The 23,790-nt window shown below is 42.1% G+C and overlaps 1 pseudogene; it reads left to right on the forward strand.

The window, feature by feature from the left end:
- The first annotated feature begins 808 nt into the window (after positions 1–808).
- LOC122201349 lies at positions 809–12,576 on the forward strand (annotated as a pseudogene).
- The last annotated feature ends 11,214 nt before the right edge of the window (positions 12,577–23,790 follow it).

Below are 23,790 nucleotides of genomic sequence, written 5' to 3' on the forward strand. Positions count from 1 at the left end.
AGCCAAAATGCAAAGTTGGGCACCTAACCAACTGAGCCACCGAGGCGCCCCAGTAAGTTTCATTTTTAAAGTCCTATGGTTTGTGTGGTAGAGGCTGGGATGACTGTTGAGGGATATGGAGGCATAATCACAGGGGCAAGTATAAGAGGAAAAAGTGAAGAGTGGGGTGGCTTTCAACCTTTTCAGTTTATGGGGCAAGATTTTGCCTGAGTTTTTACACCATGAGCATACTTTTTGCCTGCTTTAAAAGCCACGAGTGACAATAAAATAAAAGACTTGTGGAGCGGTGAGGGTTCAATTTTGTTATAGAAGTCCGGATTTTCCTCACCGCATCAGCTTCACTGACCAGCAGAGGGCAGTACAGACAGTGACATCACTGCCGGTGGTTTGGTGTGATGGAGCGACTTTTTAAAATTTGTTATCCGAATTGTGGTAAAAACGCATAACATAAAATTTACCGTTGTAACCACTTCTAATTGTATAGTTCCTTAGTTCCTTAGTGTTAAGTATCTTCACATTGTTGTGCAGTCCCCAGAACTTTTTTATCTTACAAAACTGAAGGCCATAGACCGGGACCAGGACAACTCCCCATTTTCTCCTCTGTGTACCCCCTGGCAAGCCACCGTTCTACTTTCTGTTTCTGGCAATTTGACTGCTCTAGAAAGCTCAGATAAGTGAAATCATCCAGAGCTTGTCTGTGTTTGGCTGGCTTCTCTTAACATAATGTCTTTCAAGGTGCATCCATGCTGTGGTATGCGTTGGACTTTAACTTCCCTCTTGAAATGATTAGTTTTGCCTTTTGCACAACATGCAGATGGCGCAAATCTCCTCTTCCTCGATTTGCACACTTCTTGGTACGTCATGTATTTGGAAGTGGGGGCATCAGTGTCTTCCTTCAACTTCTGCCTGTGTGAGCCACATCCATGCATTCACTGGACATGTGGGGTTAACTGAAGGATGGGAAAGGAACAGGAAATCAGCACACCCATTCAGCAGGCAGCCCCTGCGAAGGGCGTCTTGGCTGTATGCATAAGACAGGATGTTGTTCATATGCCCCTTGTAACTCGGTGTTTCCACATCTGGGAATCCGATTAAAAGAAATGACTCAAGGAAGAAAAAAGAATTCACATTCAAAACATTGAGAGTGGCATCCGTGGTGAGGTGCAGCTCACATCTCCCTGCAAGAGGGAATGTGCTGTGAGGCTGGTGGTGAGCTCACAGCCTCCAGCTGCTGCCCATTTGGGATCTGCCCACATTTGGGCCAAGTCTATACTCTTGTAGGCAATTGGAAGAGACATCCCTTAGCAGGTGGGCTTTAAGCTAAACCCTGAAGGATGAACAGAATTTACTCAAACAGCAGATAGAAGGGTGTTCTAGCAGAAAAGTTATTCATTAGTCAGCCTAGTAGCAGAATTTCACCCCTCCACCTTGGTTGCCACGGTTTGTGCTCCCATTGGACCCATCTTGTTCTCACAATGGCCCTGAACATGCCCTCATCTTGAATCTGCAAATGCTGCTTCCAGTGAATGATTCCTGGCCAGCCAGGGATCTCTTGTAAAACCCCTGGATCTTTAAAATAGACTTGCTAAGTGTTGGTGTAGTGATCAAGGTCATATGTCATCTCCTAGGTGAGTTAGAAACAGAAAAGGAAGTAGAATGGACTTTGGGACACTGGGGGAATCTATGCAAACACATAATGTGTTCATTTCAGCTCTGGTGTAAATATCATAGAGGAATAAGCTCAGATTCCAATAAAAGAACAGCCACTCCTGCAATCCCTATCAAAATAACACCAGCATTCTTCACAGAGCTAGAACAAACAATCCTAAAATTTGTATGGAACCAGAAAAGACCCTGAATAGCCAAAGCAATCCTGAAAAAGAAAACCAAAGCTGGAGACGTCACAATTCTGGACTTCAAGCTATATTACAAAGCTGTAATCATCAAGACAGTATGGTACTGGCACAAAAACAGACACTCAGATCAATGGAACAGAATAGAGAACCCAGAAATGGACCCACAAACATATGGCCAACTAATCTTTGACAAAGCAGGAAAGAATAACCAATGGAAAAAAGTCTGTTCAGAAAGTGGTGCTGGGAAAACTGGACTGTGACATGCAGAAAAATGAAGCTGGACCACTTTCTTACACCATACACAAAAATAAACTCAAAATGGATGAAAGACCTAAACGTAAGACAGGAAGCCATCAAAATCCTAGAGGAGAAAGCAGGCAACAACCTCTTTGACCTTGGCTGCAGCAACTTCTTACTGACATGTCTCCAGAGGCAAGGGAAACAAAAGCAAAAATGAACTATTGGGATATTATCAAAATAAAAATCTTCTGCACAGCAAAGGAAATCAGCAAAACTAAAAGACAGTAGACAGAATGGGAGAAGATATTTGCAAATGACATATCAGATAAAGGGTAAGTATCCAAAATCTATAAAGAACTTATCAAACTCAACGCCCAAAAAACAAAGAATCCAGTGAAGAAATGGGCAAAAGACATGAATAGACACTTCTCCAAAGAAGACATCCAGATGACTAACAAACACACGAAAAAATGCTCAACATCACTCATCATCAAGGAAATACATATCAAAACCACAATGAGATGCCACCTCACACCAGTCAGAATGGCTAAAATTAACATAACATTAACAAATCAGGCAACAACAGATGTTAGCAAGGATGAGGAGAAAGGGGAACTTTTGCACTGCTGGTGGGAATGCAAACTGATGCAGCCACTCTGGAAAACAGTATGAAGGTGCCTCAGAAAATTAAAAAAAAAAAAAAACTTACCCCACAACCAGCAATTACACTACTAGGTATTTACCCAAAGGATATAGAAATGCTGATCCAAAAGGCACATGCACCCCAATGTTTATAGCAGCACTATAAACAATAGCCAAAGTATGGAAAGAGCCCAAATGTCCATCAACTGATGAGTGGATAAAGAAGATGTGGTATGTATACTCAATGGAATATTACTCAGGGATCAAAAAGAGTAAAATCTTACCATTTGCAACAAGGTGGATGGAACTATGCTAAACTAAGCAAAATAAGTCAGAGAAAGACAAATATCATATGATTTCATTCATATGTGGAATTTAAGATACAAAACAGATGAACGTAAGGGAAAGGAAGGAAAAATAAGATAAAAACAGAGAGGGAGACAAACCATAAGAGACTCTTAAATACAGAGAACAAACCGAGGGCTGCTGGAGGGGAGGTTGGTGGGGGGATGGGCTAAACAGGTGATGGGCATTAAGGAGGACACTTGTGAGGATGAGCACTGGGTGTTATATGTAAGTGATGAACCACTAAATTCTATTCTTGAAAAAAATATATTTACATATATTTATTAATAAATTAATAAAATGTCAGAAGTAAAAAGACAAAAAAACAAAAAGACCCCCAGCCATTCCTGCCTGCTCTTGTGGGCAGAGGATGACTGTGTTAACTTAGGCCACCCATCCGCCAGCACCTGAAGCTCCAGTGACCTCCTCTGGTTTACATGGAAGATTGCAGCATAAACCTGTAGCAGCCCAAATAAAGGGGAGACTCCAGACATGGGAGCATGTGAATAAATCTTGAAATAAATTCATACCAGGGCTGCCAAGGTTGGGCTGTGTGGACAGCATCTTTACCACTGCAACCTTTTCCACTTGGCAAGGCTGGCACACTGCCTCCGGAGTCCAGCTTCTGGTGTGTCCTTCTGGAGGAGTACGATGGGAAGGCAGGAAGGCAAGTGTGGATATAAAGTTAACATAGGAGCTTGGCTTGTCCCCCATGTGATGTGTCTTTCTCTCTCAGGCCTAAATTGCCCAGTATAGGAGCTGAAGGCTTGGAAAACTGCAAACAAGGTGTTGCACCCAAACATTCCTGCATTTGCAAAGAAACTCCAGGAGTGAGGGTGGCTCAGCAGTGCCACACCTTTGAGCATCCACCTTTGCCTCTGTCAATGTGGGGAAACCTGCCAGGACATGTTGGAAATGGGGTGGGATAAATAAAAGAAAAGCCACATGTCTGGCCCCAGTACATGCTCCGGGACAGACATGTTCCAGGCCTGTCTCTAGGAAGCCTGATTCCATGTGGTTCCCTATCACAGGCGGGCTGGGAGCTTGTAGCTCTGCTCCAAGGCACCCCTCCTGGTCAGTGACATTGTAGTTCATCCGTTTTTGCCTGGAATCCAGTGACTGGATGAGCACTGGGCAGCATGAGTTGTTAGCAAAAGGGCTGTAAGCATCTCCTTCCCAACTGACCAAATGTGCAATGGGCAGGGGACTTGGGGAGTGTGTGCTCATGCCCCTTTGTTTCCTGGAACAGGGGTTCTTTGATAACACATTTTGAAATAGGCTGGGAACTTTGGTGTAAGACATCTGTTTCAGAGACAGGAGGGGTTTAAGGAGGAGCCTCTTCCCTACTCTCTCTCTCTTCCTTTCTCTTTCTGTCTCATTTTAAACCACTTTTATAATGTGAACGCTCTACTGTTTACTTCTCCTTATACTCATATTCTGGCAACTGTTATAGAGGCCAAACACAAAAAGGGCTAAAACAAAACAAAACAAAACAAAACAACCCATCAACCAAGAGAACAGAAAATAGTCATGCCAAGTTAGGGCAGGCTTAATGTTAGAAATTGATATAAAATAGCAAAGAATAAATTAAAAAGATGGTATTAAAACAAAAATCTAAGCATCCAAAAACAGGAAGAGAGAACATTTTTAGTGAGAGCAAAATTTAAATAAAATTCATCAATAATAAGATTAAATAAAGGAAAATAATATTTATTCATAACAATAGCTATCAATAGCCAAAAACGTTTCTGTAGTTGTACATGAGGCACTGTCTAAGCACTTCACGGGTCTCACACGCTCCTCACAAGAACTATCCAAGAATAACAGTAGTTATTCCCACTGAAAAGATAATCACCCGGAGGCCTGACAGATAAAACAACTTTTTCGGGGTCAGTTAGGGAGCGGCAAAGATGGGATTCCAACCTAGGAAGTCTGATTGCAAAGCCTACACTCAAAATTGGATGAAAAGCTTCAGCTGTTTTCATTCATATTACTACTTTTGTTTTTTCTTTTGAGAGAGAGAGCATGAGTAGGGGAGAGAGGCAGAGGAAGAAAGAGAGAATTCCAAGCAGACTCCACACTCAGCATGGAACTGGATACAGGGCCTTGAACCCATGACCCTGGGATTGTGACCTGAGCAGAAATCAAAGAGTAGGAAGCTCAACCAACTGAACCACCTAGAAGCCCCCTATTCACATTACTTCTGACATCAAATGAGAGTGCTTTTCTTTTCCTCCTAACACCAACTACATAGTGTCTTTTCCAACACCACTTCTTGGATTCTCTGATGCCAACTGGATGTCCAGCAATTCTGTCACTACCCAGAGTTGGCACAGATGCACAGGTTAAGGACTCAGTTCCACAGGACGGTCCCCACTTCAGATGTCCGTCTTAAGTCCTGGGCACCTGTACTCCTGGCAGATCGGCTCTACATCCGATCTTCCCATGACCCCCTCCTCAGCCTTGATAATTTGCCAGTTGGCTCACAGAACTCAGGAAGGCACTCTGTTTACGTTTACTGATTTATTAGGAAGGATACAAATCAACAGCCAGATGAAGGCATATACAGAGTGTTCCAGAAACATCTGTGCAGAAGCTCCAGTCCCTGTGGTGTTGGGACGAGTCATGTGAATATGCTCACCAAACAGGAAATTCTCCAAGTCCTATCATTTACGGGGTTTTTTTTTAATGTTTATTTTTGAGAGAGTGAGTGGGGGAGGGGCAGAGAGAGGGAGGAGACAGAGGATACAAAGCAGGCTCTGCACTGATAGCAGAGAACCCCATGTAGGGCTCGAAGTCATGAACCATGAGATCATGACCTGAGCCAAAGCCAATGCTCGACTGACTGAGCCACCCAGGAGCCCCTCATTTAAGGATTTTTATGGAGGTTCCAATACATAGGCATGACTGATTAAATCATTGACCATTGGTAACTAAACAAAAGATTCTCCTGTTATCCCATTGCTTAAGAAATTCCAAGGGCTTTAGGAGCTCAGTGCCAGGAACTGGGGACAGACCAAATATATACATTTCTTCTTATATCACAAAGCAAAGCAAAATTAAGAGAAGGATTGTGTCATCGGTTCCCAAAACCACTCTCAGGTTCAGTGATTTGTTGCACAGACTTCCAGAGCTCAGAAAAACTTTTCTTCATGGTTGATTTATTACAGTAAAAGGATACAGATTAAAATCAGCAAAGAGAAAAAGGCATAGAGGGTAGAGTCCAGGTGAAAGCAGGCATGACCTTCTAGCTGTTCTCTCCCAATGGAGTTGTACAGACAGTGATGTACTACCAGTGATGTGTGACGGCATGTACAACGGCCAACCTGGGAAACTCACCTGAGTCTTGGTGTCAGAGTTTTTTTTTTGGATTCAGTCATATAGGCATGGAGGCCAGCCCCAGAGGTCAGACTGAGACAGTGTGGCTCAAGACTCCAGGGTGAATGAAAAGAAGGGTTAATCATAAATCACATTGTTAGCAGAAATTATCTAGCAGAGGCCACTGTCTCAGATATACAAAGACATCCTTATCAGGCTGGATAGTCCAAGGGCTCAGAGGTTATCTGCCAGGAGCTGCTGGTTTGGGAATGTGCAGGGTACTAGCAAGCCAAGCCTGTTGAGTTAATCCTCACTGCTCAGTTATGTTTAAGATAAAAGTAAAAAATACACAATAAAAGGAAACGATGTAAAGCAACTGAGGGTTAACAGCATCCAAAAAATGGTTTAGAAAAAGAAAGAAAAATGAAATTAGATATTAGACTTGAGGTCTATAAGAAGTTTTCTGAGAAATCCCTCAGAAAAAGATCTCTTGGGGTGCCTTCCTGGCTCAGTTGGAGGAGCATGTGACTCTTGATCTCAGGGTTGGGAGTTTGAACCCCACATTGGGTGTAGAGATTACTTAAAAATAAAATCTTAAAAAAAAAAAAAAAGAAAAGAAAAGGAAGGGCACCTGGGTGGCTCAGTTGGTTGAGCATCTGACTTCAGGGCACCTGGGTGGCTCAGTTGGTTGAGCATCTGACTTCAGGGCACCTGGGTGGCTCAGTTGGTTGAGCATCTGACTTCAGGGCACCTGGGTGGCTCAGTTGGTTGAGCATCTGACTTCAGGGCACCTGGGTGGCTCAGTTGGTTGAGCATCTGACTTCAGGGCACCTGGGTGGCTCAGTTGGTTGAGCATCTGACTTCAGCTCAGGTCATGATCTCATTGTTTGTGAGTTGGAGGTCCACATCGGGCTCTGTGCTGACAGCTGGGAGCCTGGAGCCTGCTTCAGATTCTGTGTCTCCCATTCTCTCTCTGCCCCTCCCCCTCCCCTCAAAAATAAATAAACATTTAAAAAAAATTTTTAAAAAGGAAAAAAAAAAAGATTTCTTGCTGAGCCCCAGGCTCTTTCTTCCTGAGGTATAGCTTGGTGGAGAGCCTTGACCTACCCTCTTGGCTGCCTGCATCTTGTGTTCTGATTACATGTCCTTTACTGTGGATGGGGTGGAGATAGCGGGGCTAAGAGCCACTCGTCCCAGCAGCATCTCTGAGCTGGTCCCAGCAAATGTACAGTGAGGCTGCCTGGGTCCTTGCAGAGGAGAATCTCCATGTTTCTGAACCAAGTCACTGCAGATGGGAGTTGAACAAAACCAAACTGCTGACAGCTGAACCATGCAGAGAAAAATTACTGCAACTGACTTTAAAGCACAGCAGTTTATTATATGGCTTTAGCATGATATACCCCGAGGATAAAAATAAATAGAATTGCAATAACAGTTTATAAAATTTTCAGTGATAACGTTATTAGTAATGCTATCAACATTGTTGTTCTGAAGTTGCTATATACATATACACACACTTATACATGATTAGGCAGTTAAGTAAACAATTATGTTAGCAATCTAAATAATTATACTAATGTCATTAGGATCCAAGATTGTCACTGTAAGAGGGAAGAATTACAGATAAAAGCAAAGACATTAAATAAAAACCATGTAATCTGAAATTTGCATTGGAAAAGATCAGTGTGAACTCATGATGAATTTTACCCTTAGGAAAAATAAAGTGCAAATGCATGTTTTCAGATCACACATATTTTTCATGTCCAGACTGGAAAAAACCCAGAAACAATGACTAACCCAGGTTATGATCTCTTAAGCTAATTTCCCAGTGGAAGAAACCATTGCCCTTGAAGAAATGGTTGATTGCAGGTCTGAGAAAGGGAATTAACAAGATAAACCTGGAAGACCTTTTTGAAGCTGAAGGAAAGGAAGTTGTCAAAGAATAGTGGAATCGTGTCAAAGGGCTCAGAAGCTAACATGAAGGGAGTCCCACTGACCAAGAACTCAATGGACAGAAACTTTTCGAAGATGACAAAACCCAAGGGTTCATAATGATACCACAAATATAAAGATCTTTGCTAACCAACTCATTGTTCTGAAAGCTGCTAAGTAAAGGGAAAGAGTTAAGAATTGATTCTGCTTTTCCTGCCCTAATTAATGCTGTCTCACCAAATAAGTATTATGGGACAGTTCTCTAGAGGAGAATTCTAGCTGGTGAATGCAGAAGGAATAACAGAATTAGAATATCACACACATTGGTTTGTGTTCTATGGCTGTTGGACGGCACCTCTCTGGAGCATGGTTTTGAAGGAAACAGCATGGATGGTCCAGCTTACCATGAGGCCAGAAGGTGCTGCTGACAGTGGACACAGACTTTGATTTGGAGCAGTGCTTTGCAAAGCTTGGTCCCTCAGATAGCATCATCGGCATTACCTGGGAATTCTTAGACTCCCAAGAATACTCTAAAAAATAAAGCCTATCAATCTAAACAAAACAAAACACCAATTGTTAATGCACTCCAGCAAATGTCATCAGTGGCTCCTAAAACTGATAGGTGAATAGCCAGCGGGGAACTTTGTAATGGTTGGAAAAGTCTGATGAAAAGTCAGGACCCACGGATCAGTACTGACCATCACAAAAATAGAGATGGTCACACTTTATGTGTACCCTAATGAGATGCACTAGGAAGTTCACAACCACAGTCAGGCAGTGTTCTTGCTATAGAATTAAACCCGATCCTGATTAAGATTCTCCATCTAATTGCAAGTTTGCAGGAAATACAAATTGCAGAAAAACAGGTTAAACAACACATAGGCTTCAGAAAAACAGGTTACACAAATCCAGAATGTGGGAACGTCTATTGGACAATTTTTTTCAACAAATAATTTGAATGAAGATAACAACACGAGTGAGAAATCTTGTTTGAATTTTGATTCAAACAAATCAACCGTAAAGAGGTGCTTACAGGCAGATTAAACCCTGACAGGATGTTCTGTAACAGCAAGAGATTATTAATTATTTTATCCATGTTAATTGCATTGGGTATATTTTCAAAAGTCATCTTTTACAGATACATAATGAAGTATCTGCAGGTACTATGATACGGTATCTGGAATTTGTTTCAAAATAATCCATACTTGATGGTATGTATTGCGGGAAGGTTTACTCTCTTTTGTGTTTGCCATTCTATCATGGATACTCAAAATTTAAAAGCCTTTTAAAAAATATTTGGAGCATGTTCCCACTCTCCAAGGCAAAGCCAGTCTCCCAATATTGAAGGTGTTGAAAAAGCTGACTACAGGGGCTCCCAGCCTCATTTATAGCTAGGACACAGGCACCAGACACAGACTCTACCAATTATATGCGCTGTTCCTTGACTTTGGATAAGCAGCCTGGTGGCCAGGGACTTGGGAGTATCAGCAAGCAGTTCTAGTGGCAACACTTAATATTCTTGATCAGAGGCGTCTGGGCACAATGTAACAATGGGGCTTCCACAGGGCACCTGCAACACGATTAGGGAGATGATTGCATACTAAATAGCATTTAGGCTATATCCTAAGAGACATTCCAGCCCAACTAGAGGGAGATTCAGGTTTTTCACCCATTTTCTATTCGTTTCCTGCTTAAAGAGAACTTCCATGAATTACCACAAGATGGCGGTCTAACACCCCACCATCTGCCGCACATCCTCTTCCAAGCTACCCATTAATGCAAGTGAACCTTACTTCCTTTCTGCTAAAGCCACCCCCACTTGCCTTCTCAAGAATATCACTTTAGCCATTTCCCCCTTTTCCCAGAATCATTGATTTTTCATGCTCTTATTGGGTCATTACCTCCAGCATACAAGACTGTGATTTTTCCTGTCGTAAAAGAAATAACTTCTCGAGTCATTTACACTTCATTCCTTTGCTCCTATTTGTCTGTATTTGGTGTCTCCGTTTCCTCTTTTACAGTTGTCTCTTTAAACAGCTCCAGTCAGGCTTCAGTCCCCCTCAGTTTACGGAGGGGCATCATCAGAGTTTACCGGTAACTTCCACCTTCATACACCCAATGGTCAACAATCAGTTCTCATTTTATTGGACCCATCAGTAGGATTTGTATATTTCTCTTTCCTTGATGGACACACTTGTCTTCAAGGGTTCCCTGAATTCTCCTATTCTAGTGAAAGAAGAAGTGCGAGGGGGAAAAAGGAAAGGGGAAGGGAAAGCAGATGTTGAGTGTTCACTAAAATTCAGACACTGCTCACTACTTTATATATAAATTACCTCATTTAGTATTTATAGCAACTGAGTGAGATATGTGCTATTTCTTCAGATTCTGCAGATGACAATGTGCTCCACAGAGATTAATCTCTAGGTGGCTCCATAGAGATTATGGTCTCTAAAACCATTTTCACACTGAAAAACTTGTTGGAAAAATAGCTGATTTCACATTTGGATAAGGCAGATTTTTATAAGACCAACTTTTTTTTTTTGTAAGTTCTAGGAAGTTTTTCATTCTACAATGCAAGAAAATGTCTTAAAATTAATGAGGTCATGTCAAATGAACACAGCAGCTGACCTAAAAGGGAAACCACTGACCAAAGTTGTCACAATTTGAGCTCAGAAAGGAGAGTAATGATTGTAGAATGTAGGAGGGTGTTCAATCTGAGTCTACCATGATCCACAGAAAGTTACAGAAAGAAAACATGAATGAGTCTAAAAAAAGTTGATGAGTATTGTTGGTTCATTTATTTCATTTTTAAAAATCAGAAAATTTCTAATGCTAAATAGCTTTTTTGTTGTTGTTACGATTGTATGTTTGAAGAATTTCAGACCTAATGAAGTCCATGAGTTGTAAATTGAACAGCCTGGTACTCTTCATTTGGATTCAAAACCATCAACATTTGGCACATTTTTAGGCGTCATGCTCCTTTAGCCCTTCACTAGTGTATAAATACAGTGATATTTTCTTATATAACCGCAAAACAGTTGGCTTTAATCAGAAAACTTGGCTTTAATACAATATAATTAAAATATTATTAATGCATAGTCCATATTAAAATTTTTCTAATTTATCTCAATAATGCCCTTTATAGCAATTTATTTTTCTGGCAGCTTCTTATCTGTTGACACACTTTGCACTTAACTGCAATCACTTTAGCCCTCTCTAACCTGAGACTGTTTTTCACATTTTCATTTTCATTCATGATGTTGATGTTTTTGAAAAGTGTAGGCCAGTGTTTTTCAGAATACCCCCAATTTGGGTTTGAATGTTCACTCATTAATCGATTCAAGTTATGCGGGACGTACTTGATGTACAAACTCAAGACTGTGTTTTTCTCAATGCATCGCATCAAAGCACAGGATGTTGGTGACTTTGATGGCTTGGCTAGTGGTGTCCACCTCACGAGATTGTGTTTTCTGACGCAAGGAGAGGTGGCGGTAGAATGACACTGATAAAGCCATGTGAAATGTCCAAAATTCTGTTCATTTTAAATATCCTCAGTAGTTGTATGCTCCTAAGACTGGGAGAGAATGAAACATTAGCTACAGAGAGAGGTCTTCTATATTTGCATTTCTTAAGAATCCATCCATTTCGTGCACAATCCCGGCAGCTGGCTCTAGAGCCCAGGGCTTGCCATCACGTGCTTTCTTTCCTTCTTTTCCCCTCCTGGGGTCCCGGGGTCATGCACACCACGCTGAGTGGCCAGTTGTGGGAAGGGGTGAGTAGGCTGCGTGAATGTGGAGGACAAGGCACGTGGACTGGAGAGAGGCACCCAGCACGGCAGGAAACTGAGCGCCCCATGGGACCCTTGAGACAGAACTGGACCTGGTGGAGCACACTCTTCGGAAGCAGTTCCCCCACTGACTGCCCCGGAGGCCCAGTGACATTTATGTCAACATGAAGACTGACTTAAGGCCCAGCTGGCCCGCTGCCAGAAGCTACTGGAGGTACTTGGGGCCAGAACTGGTCCAGTGAGGTCTGCATTCACCCTTGAGCCTGGCCATCAACCCTGCCATCAACTTTGCCCTACCACTGCAGGTGGACAGCCTCCAGTCCTTGCAGGTGGCTGCCAGTATGCCCCCTGGGGAGCTTGTAGAGGAGCTGGAACGAGTGTTTCACAAGAACCCCTGACCCAGATCTACAACTCGGCCATCCATCTCCTGTCTTCAGGGTCACACCAAGTAACTGAAAGTAGGCTGGCCATCTTTATACAGCCAGCCCCACACAGCCAGGCCCAGATGTGGCCCCACTTGTACGGAGTTCTGTCACGGACCTCCTACCAGAGCCGTGTAAGAAAAAAAAAAACCAGTCCCCTTCACAGCTCAGGGGACTCTGAATTGAGAGGGGGAGCAGTGGGTCTTCCTGTGTCTTCCTCTCCCTACTCCGTTACCCAATAAACTCTTTTCAAATGCTTATTTTTTAATGTTTATTTATTTTTGAGAGAGTGTGCGAGAACACATGTGGGGAAGGGGCAGAGAGAGAGGGAGACACAGAATCTGAAGTAGGTTCCAGGTTCTGAGCTGTCAGCACAGAGCTCTACACAGGGCTCAAACTCATGAACCGTGAGATCATGAGCTGAGCTGAAGTTGGTCGCTTCACTGACTGAGCCATCCAGGCGCCCCTAAACAATCATGTGGGGACTGATCGTATGGTTGCTGAGGAAAGGCAGGCTATCCCTCCTGAAAATAGTACAGAATTAAGTGGACTAGTCTTTTCCAATATTTATCTAGTTTAGAATGCAAAATATTGCAATCCAGTTTGATGGAGCGATTATCCATTGTGACATGGGCCTGTGGGTGAACAGATCATACCCATAGATGATGGGATATAATGGGACATTATCAGCAATACACCAAGTGAAATACTGAGATGTGCAACAGCACTGATGTGTCTCACAGGCATTTTGGTGAATGGAAACTCAGGCATAAAATGGTACCCAGTATGTGGTGCTAATTTTATGAAGTTCAAGAACTTGAAAAATGAATCACTAAGGAAATCTTAACCATGGTTGTGTCTAGTAGGGCTGTGAATTGACTGGCAAGGGGGCATAAAAGAACTTTCAGAGGTGATAGAATTGTTCTATTTTTTGGAAGGGATGCGGGTTTCAAGAGTGTAAGCTTGTTTCAACTCTCTGAACTATAACCTACGATCTGTGTGTTTGTCAATTATACCTCATTTTAAAAGACTCTCTGTGTTAAGCTTTCCAAGTTACTGTATGTGCAAAAATTATTTTAATCTGTCCTTCTAATTAAGTGTTGTTTTGCCTGTCTTTATGACTGTAGTTGGCCTTAAATTAAACCTTATAATTAGAGCTGAACCTTTCCTGAGAACTTAAATGTTATCACTTCTCTGGTAAGTATCTGGGGCTGCTCATGAGGACCCTGAAGTCAGTGTGATTGTTATTCTTCTGAACATAACCAGCCTGTTCCCTCTTTCTGGAGGCTTATCATATCTTGTCAGCATCATTGATGCTGGAAATTTCATAGTAATATATCTAATGAGTTCTTTTCACACTCAGCTTTTAAGTGAGTTCTTTCAATCTGAAGGCATTCTTCATTTTTTGAAAATCTGCTGCTTCCGCTACCTCTTTCCTCTTTTTCCCTTTAAATTGTTTATATCACCCCATTTGCTCTGTTCTCATTTTTTGGAATTCCATTTGGATGGATGTTAAGACTTGTCAGCGTTGTTCGCTTCTCTTTTCTTTCGTGTTTTCCATCGCGTCTTCATTTTCAGGTTGTGTTCTGAGAGAATCTTCTAGATCTTCCAGCTTTGTGATTGTCAACTCTATCCACTTTGCCACTTTGCTGTTCACTCCCTCTATTGAGATTTTTTATTCAGAGTTCCAGTATTTCATTTCCAAAATCTATACGTGGTTCTTTTTTACACACGTAACAAATAGCACAGTTATGCTTATTTGAGGTCTTCTAATTGCTCTGTTTCTCTCTTAGCAGGTGTGACTTCATCTACAGGTGAGTTTCATTCCTCTCTCTGGTTGTCATGTCTTTAGTTATTCCTGGTTTTCTTTTCATCTTTGAGTTTGAGAGTTCCTCTTCACACTTTTATTTATTTATTTATTTATTTATTTATTTATTTATTTATTTATTATTTTTATTTTTTTCCCCAATATATGAAATTTATTGTCAAATTGGTTTCCATACAACACCCAGTGCTCATCCCAAAAGGTGCCCTCCTCAATACCCATCCCCCACCCTCCCCTCCCTCCCACCCCCCATCAACCCTCAGTTTGTTCTCAGTTTTTAACAGTCTCTTATGCTTTGGCTCTCTCCCACTCTAACCTCTTTTTTTTTTTTCCTTCCCCTCCCCCATGGGTTTCTGTTAAGTTTCTCAGGATCCACATAAGAGTGAAACCATATGGTATCTGTCTTTCTCTGTATGGCTTATTTCACTTAGCATCACACTCTCCAGTTCCATCCACGTTGCTACAAAGGGCCATATTTCGTTCTTTCTCATGGCCATGTAGTACTCCATTGTGTATATAAACCACAATTTCTTTATCCATTCATCAGTTGATGGACATTTAGGCTCTTTCCATCATTTGGCTATTGTGGAGAGTGCTGCTTTAAACATTGGGGTACAAGTGCCCCTATGCATCAATACTCCTATATCCCTTGGATAAATTCCTAGCAGTGCTATTGCTGGGTCATAGGGTAGGTCTATTTTTAATTTTCTGAGGAACCTCCACACTGCTTTCCAGAGCGGCTGCACCAATTTGCATTCTCACCAACAGTGCAAGAGGGTTCCCGTTTCTCCACATCCTCTCCAGCATCTATAGTCTCCTGATTTGTTCATTTTGGCCACTCTGACTGGCGTGAGGTGGTATCTGAGTGTGGTTTTGATTTGTATTTCCCTGATAAGGAGCGACGTTGAACATCTTTTCATGTGCCTGTTGGCCATCCGGATGTCTTCTTTAGAGAAGTGTCTATTCATGTTTTCTGCCCATTTCTTCACTGGGTTATTTGTTTTTCGGGTGTGGAGTTTGGTGAGCTCTTTATAGATTTTGGATACTAGCCCTTTGTCCGATATGTCATTTGCAAATATCTTTTCCCATTCCGTTGGTTGCCTTTTAGTTTTGTTGGTTGTTTCCTTTGCTGTGCAGAAGCTTTTTATCTTCATAAGGTCCCAGTAATTCACTTTTGCTTTTAATTCCCTTGCCTTTGGGGATGTGTCGAGTAAGAGATTGTTACGGCTGAGGTCAGAGAGGTCTTTTCCTGCTTTCTCCTCTAGGGTTTTGATGGTTTCCTGTCTCACATTCAGGTCCTTTATCCATTTTGAGTTTATTTTTGTGAATGGTGTGAGAAAGTGGTCTAGTTTCAACCTTCTGCATGTTGCTGTCCAGTTCTCCCAGCACCATTTGTTAAAGAGACTGTCTTTTTTCCATTGGATGTTCTTTCCTGCTTTGTCAAAGATGAGTTGGCCATACATTTGTGGGTCTAGTTCTGGGGTTTCTATTCTATTCCATTGGTCTATGTGTCTGTTTTTGTGCCAATACCATGCTGTCTTGATGATGACAGCTTTGTAGTAGAGGCTAAAGTCTGGGATTGTGATGCCTCCTGCTTTGGTCTTCTTCTTCAAAATTACTTTGGCTATTCGGGGCCTTTTGTGGTTCCATATAAATTTTAGGATTGCTTGTTCTAGTTTTGAGAAGAATGCTGGTGCAATTTTGATTGGGATTGCATTGAATGTGTAGATAGCTTTGGGTAGTATTGACATTTTGACAATATTTATTCTTCCAATCCATGAGCAGGGAATGTCTTTCCATTTCTTTATATCTTCTTCAATTACCTTCATAAGCTTTCTATAGTTTTCAGCATACAGATCTTTTACATCTTTGGTTAGATTTATCCCTAGGTATTTTATGCTTCTTGGTGCAATTGTGAATGGGATCAGTTTCTTTATTTGTCTTTCTGTTGCTTCATTGTTAGTGTATAAGAATGCAACTGATTTCTGTATATTGATTTTGTATCCTGCAACTTTGCTGAATTCATGTATCAGTTCTAGCAGACTTTTGGTGGAGTCTATCGGATTTTCCATGTATAATATCATGTCATCTGCAAAAAGCGAAAGCTTGACTTCATCTTTGCCAATTTTGATGCCTTTGATTTCCTTTTGTTGTCTGATTGCTGATGCTAGAACTTCCAGCACTATGTTAAACAACAGCGGTGAGAGTGGGCATCCCTGTCGTGTTCCTGATCTCAGGGAAAAAGCTCTCAGTTTTTCCCCACTGAGGATGATGTTAGCTGTGGGCTTTTCATAAATGGCTTTTATGATCTTTAAGTATGTTCCTTCTATCCCGACTTTCTCAAGGGTTTTTATTAAGAAAGGGTGCTGGATTTTGTCAAAGGCCTTTCTGCATCGATTGATAGGCTCATATGGTTCTTCTCTTTTTTTTTATTAATGTCATGTATCATGTTGATTGATTTGCAAATGTTGAACCAGCCCTGCATCCCAAGAATGAATCCCACTTGATCATGGTGAATAATTCTTTTTATATGCTGTTGAATTCGATTTGCTAGTATCTTATTGAGAATTTTTGCATCCATATTCATCAGGGATATTGGCCTGTAGTTCTCTTTTTTTACTGGGTCTCTGTCTGGTTTAGGAACCAAAGTAATACTGGCTTCATAGAATGAGTCTGGAAGTTTTCCTTCCCTTTCTATTTTTTGGAATAGCTTGAGAAGGATAGGTATTATCTCTGCTTTAAACGTCTGGTAGAACTCCCCTGGGAAGCCATCTGGTCCTGGACTCTTATTTGTTGGGAGATTTTTGATGACTGATTCAATTTCTTCGCTGGTTATGGGTCTGTTCAAGCTTTCTATTTCCTCCAGTTTGAGTTTTGGAAGGTGTGGGTGTTTAGGAATTTGTCCATTTCTTCCAGGTTGTCCAATTTGTTGGCATATAATTTTTCATAGTATTCCCTGATAATTGTTTGTATCTCTGAGGGATTGGTTGTAATAATTCCATTTTCATTCATGATTTTATCTATTTGGGTCATCTCCCTTTTCTTTTTGAGAAGCCTGGCTAGAGGTTTGTCAATTTTGTTTATTTTTTCAAAAAACCAACTCTTGGTTTCGTTGATCTGCTCTACAGTTTTTTTAGATTCTATATTGTTTATTTCTGCTCTGATCTTTATGATTGCTCTTCTTATTCTGGGTTTAGGCTGCCTTTGCTGTTGTGCTTCTATTTCCTTTAGGTGTGCTGTTAGATTTTGTATTTGGGATTTTTCTTGTTTCTTGAGATAGGCCTGGATTGCAATGTATTTTCCTCTCAGGACTGCCTTCGCTGCGTCCCAAAGCATTTGGATTGTTGTATTTTCATTTTCATTTGTTTCCATATATTTTTTAATTTCTTCTCTAATTGCCTGGTTGACCCACTCATTCTTTAGTAGGGTGTTCTTTAACCTCCATGCCTTTGGAGGTTTTCCAGACTTTTTCCTGTGGTTGATTTCAAGCTTCATAGCATTGTGGTCTGAAAGTATGCATGGTATAATTTCAATTCTTGTAAACTTATGAAGGGCTGTTTTGTGACCCAGTATATGATCTATCTTGGAGAATGTTCCATGTGCACTCGAGAAGAAAGTATATTCTGTTGCTTTGGGATGCAGAGTTCTAAATATATCTGTCAAGTCCATCTGATCCAATGTATCATTCAGGGCCCTTGTTTCTTTATTGACCGTGTGTCTAGATGATCTATCCATTTCTGTAAGTGGGGTGTTAAAGTCCCCTGCAATTACCACATTCTTATCAATAAGGTTGCTTATGTTTATGACTAATTGTTTTATATATTTGGGGGCTCCGGTATTCGGCGCATAGACATTTATAATTGTTAGCTCTTCCTGATGGATAGACCTTGTAATTATTATATAATGCCCTTGTTCATCTCTTGTTACAGGCTTTAATTTAAAGTCTAGTTTGTCTGATATAAGTATGGCTACTCCAGCTTTCTTTTGGCTTCCAGTAGCATGATAAATAGTTCTCCATCCCCTCACTCTCAATCTGAAGGTGTCCTCAGGTCTAAAATGAGTCTCTTGTAGACAGCAAATAGATGGGTCTTGGTTTTTTATCCATTCTGATACCCTATGTCTTTTGGTTGGCGCATTTAATCCATTTACATTCAGTGTTATTATAGAAAGATACGGGTTTAGAGTCATTGTGACGTCTGTATGTTTTATGCTTGTAGTGATGTCTCTGGTACTTTGTCTCACAGGATCCCCCTTAGGATCTCTTGTAGGGCTGGTTTAGTGGTGACAAATTCCTTCAGTTTTTGTTTGTTTGGGAAGACCTTTATCTCTCCTTCTATTCTAAATGACAGACTTCCTGGATAAAGGATTCTCGGCTGCATATTTTTTCTGTTTAGCACACTGAAGATATCGTGCCAGGCTTTTCTGGCCTTCCAAGTTTCAAAAGGGAGATCAGTCACGAGTCTTATAGGTCTCCCTTTGTATGTGAGGGCACGTTTATCCCTTGCTGCTTTCAGAATTTTCTGTTTATCCTTGTATTTTGCCAGTTTCACTATGATATGTCATGCAGAAGATCGATTCAAGTTACGTCTGAAGGGAGTTCTCTGTGCCTCTTGGATTTCAATGCCTTTTTCCTTCCCCAGTTCAGGGAAGTTCTCAGCTATAATTTCTTCAAGTACCCCTTCAGCACCTTTCCCTCTCTCTTCCTCCTCTGGGATACCAATTATGCGTATATTATTTCTTTTTAGTGTATCACTTAGTTCTCTAATTTTCCCCTCATCCTCCTGGATTTTTTTATCTCTCTTTTTCTCAGCTTCCTCTTTTTCCATAACTTTATCTTCTAGTTCACCTATTCTCTCCTCTGCCTCTTCAAGCCGAGCCATCGTGGTTTCCATTTTGTTTTGCATTTCGTTTAAAGCGTTTTTCAGCTCCTTGTGACTGTTCCTTAGTCCCTTGATCTCTGTAGCAAGAGATTCTCTGCTGTCCTCTATACTGTTTTCAAGCCCAGCGATTAATTTTATGACTATTATTCTAAATTCACTTTCTGTTATATTATTTAAATCCTTTTTGATCAGTTCATTAGCTGTTATTTCCTGGAGATTCTTCTGAGGGGAATTCTTCTGTTTGGTCATTTTAGATAGTCCCTGGAGTGGTGAGGACCTGCAGGGCACTTCCCCTGTGCTGTGGTGTAGAACTGGAGTTGGTGGGCGGGGCCGCAGTCGGACCTGATGTCTGCCCCCAGCCCACCGCTGGGGCCACAGTCAGGCTGGTGTGTGCCTTCTCTTCCCCTCTCCTAGGGGCAGGATTCACTGTGGGGTGGCGTGGCCCATCTGGGCTACTTGCACACTGCCAGGCTTGTGGTGCTGGGGATCTGGCGTATCAGCTGGGGTGGGTAGGCAAGGTGCACGGGGGCAGGAGGGGCAGGCTTAGCTCGCTTCTCCTTAGGTGATCCACTTCAGGAGGGGCCCTGTGGCAGCGGGAGGGAGTCAGATCCGCTGCCGGAGGTTTGGCTCTGCAGAAGCACAGAGTTGGGTGTTTGCGCGGAGGAGAGAGCAAGTTCCCTGGCAGGGACTGGTTCCCTTTGGGATTTTGGCTGGGGGATGGGCGGGGAAGATAGCGCTGGCGAGCGCCTTTGTTCCCCACCAAACTGAGCTCTGTTGTCCGGGGGGCTCAGCAGCTTTCCCTCCCATTGTCCTCCAGCCTTCCCGCTTTCCGAGCAGAGCTGTTAACTTATGACCTCCCAGACGCTAAGTCGCGCTTGCTGTCAGAACACACTCCGTCCGGCCCCTCCGCTTTTGCCAGCCAGACTCCGGGGCTCTGCTTGGCTGGTGAGCCGCCCCTCCGCCCTGGCTCCCTCCCGCCAGTCCGTGGAGCGCGCACAGCCTCGCCGCCCTTCCTACCCTCTTCCGTGGGCCTCTCGTCTGCACTTGGCTCCGGAGACTCCGTTCTGCTAGTCTTCTGGTGGTTTTCTGTTTTTTTTTTTTTTTTTTTTAATATATGAAATTTATTGTCAAATTGGTTTCCATACAACACCCAGTGCTCATCCCGAAAGGTGCCCTCCTCAGTACCCATCACCCACCCTCCTCTCCCTCCCACCCCCCATCAACCCTCAGTTTGTTCTCAGTTTTTAACAGTCTCTTATGCTTTGGCTCTCTCCCACTCTAACCTCTTTTTTTTTTCCTTCCCCTCCCCCATGGGTTTCTGTTAAGTTTCTCAGGATCCACATAAGAGTGAAACCATATGGTATCTGTCTTTCTCTGTATGGCTTATTTCACTTAGCATCACACTCTCCAGTTCCATCCATGTTGCTACACAAGGCCATATTTCATTCTTTCTCATTGCCACGTAGTATTCCATTGTGTATATAAACCACAATTTCTTTATCCATTCATCAGTTGATGGACATTTAGGCTCTTTCCATAATTTGGTTATTGTTGAGAGTGCTGCTATAAACATTGGGGTACAAGTGCCCCTATGCATCAGTACTCCTGTATCCCTTGGATAAATTCCTAGCAGTGCTATTGCTGGGTCATAGGGTAGGTCTATTTTTAATTTTCTGAGGAACCTCCACACTGCTTTCCAGAGCGGCTGCAACCATCAAAACCTTAGAGGAGAAAGCAGGAAAAGACCTCTCTGACCTCAGCCGTAGCAATCTCTTACTCGACACATCCCCAAAGGCAAGGGAATTAAAAGCAAAAGTCAATTACTGGGACCTTATGAAGATAAAAGGCTTCTGCACAGCAAAGGAAACAACCAACAAAACTAAAAGGCAACCAACGGAATGGGAAAAGATATTTGCAAATGACATATCGGACAAAGGGCTAGTATCCAAAATCTATAAAGAGCTCACCAAATGCCACACCCGAAAAACAAATAACCCAGTGAAGAAATGGGCAGAAAACATGAATAGACACTTCTCTAAAGAAGACATCCGGATGGCCAACAGGCACATGAAAAGATGTTCAACGTCGCTCCTTATCAGGGAAATACAAATCAAAACCACACTCAGATATCACCTCACGCCAGTCAGAGTGGCCAAAATGAACAAATCAGGAGACTATAGATGCTGGAGAGGATGTGGAGAAACGGGAACCCTCTTGCACTGTTGGTGGGAATGCAAATTGGTGCAGCCGCTCTGGAAAGCAGTGTGGAGGTTCTTCTGGGTTATTTAGGCAGGTGTAGGTGGAATCTAAGTGATCAGCAGGACGCGCGGTGAGCCCAGCGTCCTCCTACGCCGCCATCTTCCAATATCTGTCCTCCTCTTCACACTTTTAAAAAGGACATTACTGTTGCCTGTCCTGGCATTGGCGGGGGGGGGGGGGGGTGGGGTGGGATGGGACATGTTACAAAATGTGACTACAGTTTGCCATCTTTGTGTGAGGCCCTCTGCTCTTCCAAGAGTCAGCTACGGTTGCTCTCAGTCCCCAGTACCCTTCCTAACTGCCTCGTGTTGCAGTAGTCTTCACACTGGCAATACGCTTAGCAAAAAATCAGTATAGAATCAAGGGTCAACCAGCAAAGCATTTCATCATCTAGCTCTGATAAATAATAGCCCTGAGCTGTGTTTGCTAAAACCTGTATGCCTATTGACTCTGGACTGAATGTGCCTCTTATGCTTTCCTTCCTTCCTTCCTTCCTTCCTTCCTTCCTTCCTTCCTTCCTCCCTCCCTCCCTCCCTCCCTCCCTCTCTTTCTTTCTTTCTTTCTTTCTTTCTTTCTTTCTTTCTTTCTTTCTTATTTATTTTTGAGAGAGAGAGGGATGGAGGGGCAGAGAAAGGGAGACAGATGATCTGAAGCAGGCTCTGCACTGACAGCAGGGAGCCTGATATGGGGCTTGAACCCATGGGCCATGAGATCATGACCTGAGCCGAAGTTGGATGCTCAACTGACTGAGCCATCCAGGTGCTCAGAACCAAGACCTCTTGACTGAGTGATTGATCCTATGTTTACCTGTATAGAAATGCGAAGTACATTGAGCCATTTTATGTGTCAGAAAGCAAGAAAGCTTTCAAACATTAATGAGGCCATGTCCAAAGAATTAGGAATTAAAGTCCAGACGAACAGGATGTTCTACAGGCTGAAGCTGTAATAATGGAGAGTTATGACTGAGGTTCAAATACACTGAATCTGAAAATTATGAGTCTGTGTCACACACAAAAAGATACTCAGGGAAAACTGACAAAGTCTCAAAAAGTGTGATATTATTTACCTATTGAATCATTGAAAAATGTGAAAATTAATCTTAACTACAGCAGACAGTATTTTCTTTTCTTTTTTTTCCGAGTTTTTATTTAAGTTCTAGTTAGTTCAGATATGATGTAATATTGGTTTCAGGTGTAGAATTTAGTGACTCATCACATACATATAACACCCAGTGCTCATCACAAGTGCCCTCTTTAATCCTCATCACCTATTCAACCCATCCCCCATGCACCTCCCTCCATCAACCCTAATTTGTTCCCTATCATTAAAAGTCAGTTTGGTTTGCTTACCTGTTTTTCCCTTCCCCTATGTTTATCTGTTTTGTTTCTTAAATTCCACACATGAGTGAGATCATATAATATTTGTCTTTCTCTGACTTATTTCACTTAGCATAATACACTCTAGTTCCATCCATATGGTTGCAAATGTTAAGATTTCATTCTTTTTGTCATTGAGTAGTATTCCATTGTGTGTGTGTGTGTATACCACCTTCTTTTTTAAAAATTTTTTAACATTTTATTTTTGAGAGACAGAGAGAGAGAGAGAGAGCGCGCGCGCATGATCGGGGGAGGGGCAGAGAGAGAAGGAAACATAGATTCCAAATAGGCTCCAGGCTCTGAGTTGTCAGCTCTGTGCTGACACACACAAATCAGGGCTTGAACCCACAAACTGTGAGATCATGACCTGAGCCCAAGTCGGACACTTAACCGACTGAGCCACCCAGGCACCCCTTTAACACCACTTCTTTATCCATTCATCGCTTGATGGACATTTGGGCTCTTTCTGTAGTTTAGCTATTGTTGATAATGTCCTATAAACTTTGGGGTGCACCTGGCCCTTTGAATTTCTAGTTTTGTGTCCTTTGGGTAAATATCTAGTAGTGCAATTGCTGGATCTCAAGGTAGTTCTAATTTTAAGGAGATATTTTAAGTTCTATTTTAAGTTTTTGAGGAAGCTCTATACTGTTCTCTAGAGTAGCTGCACCAGTTTGCATTCCTACCAACAGTGCACTAGGGTTTCCCTTTCTCCACATCCTCCCTAACATCTATTGTTTCCTGAGTTGTTAATTTTAGTCATTCTGGCAGGTGTGAGGTGATATGTCATGGTGGTTTTGATTTGTATTTCCCTGATGATGAGTGATGTTGAACATCTTTTCATGTGTCTATTAGCCACCTGTATGTCTTCTTTGGAAAAATGTCTGTTCATGTCTTCTGCTCATTTCTTA

Source organism: Panthera leo, chromosome D1 (genome assembly GCF_018350215.1).
Source record: "Panthera leo isolate Ple1 chromosome D1, P.leo_Ple1_pat1.1, whole genome shotgun sequence".
Classification (NCBI taxonomy): Eukaryota; Metazoa; Chordata; class Mammalia; order Carnivora; family Felidae; genus Panthera; species Panthera leo.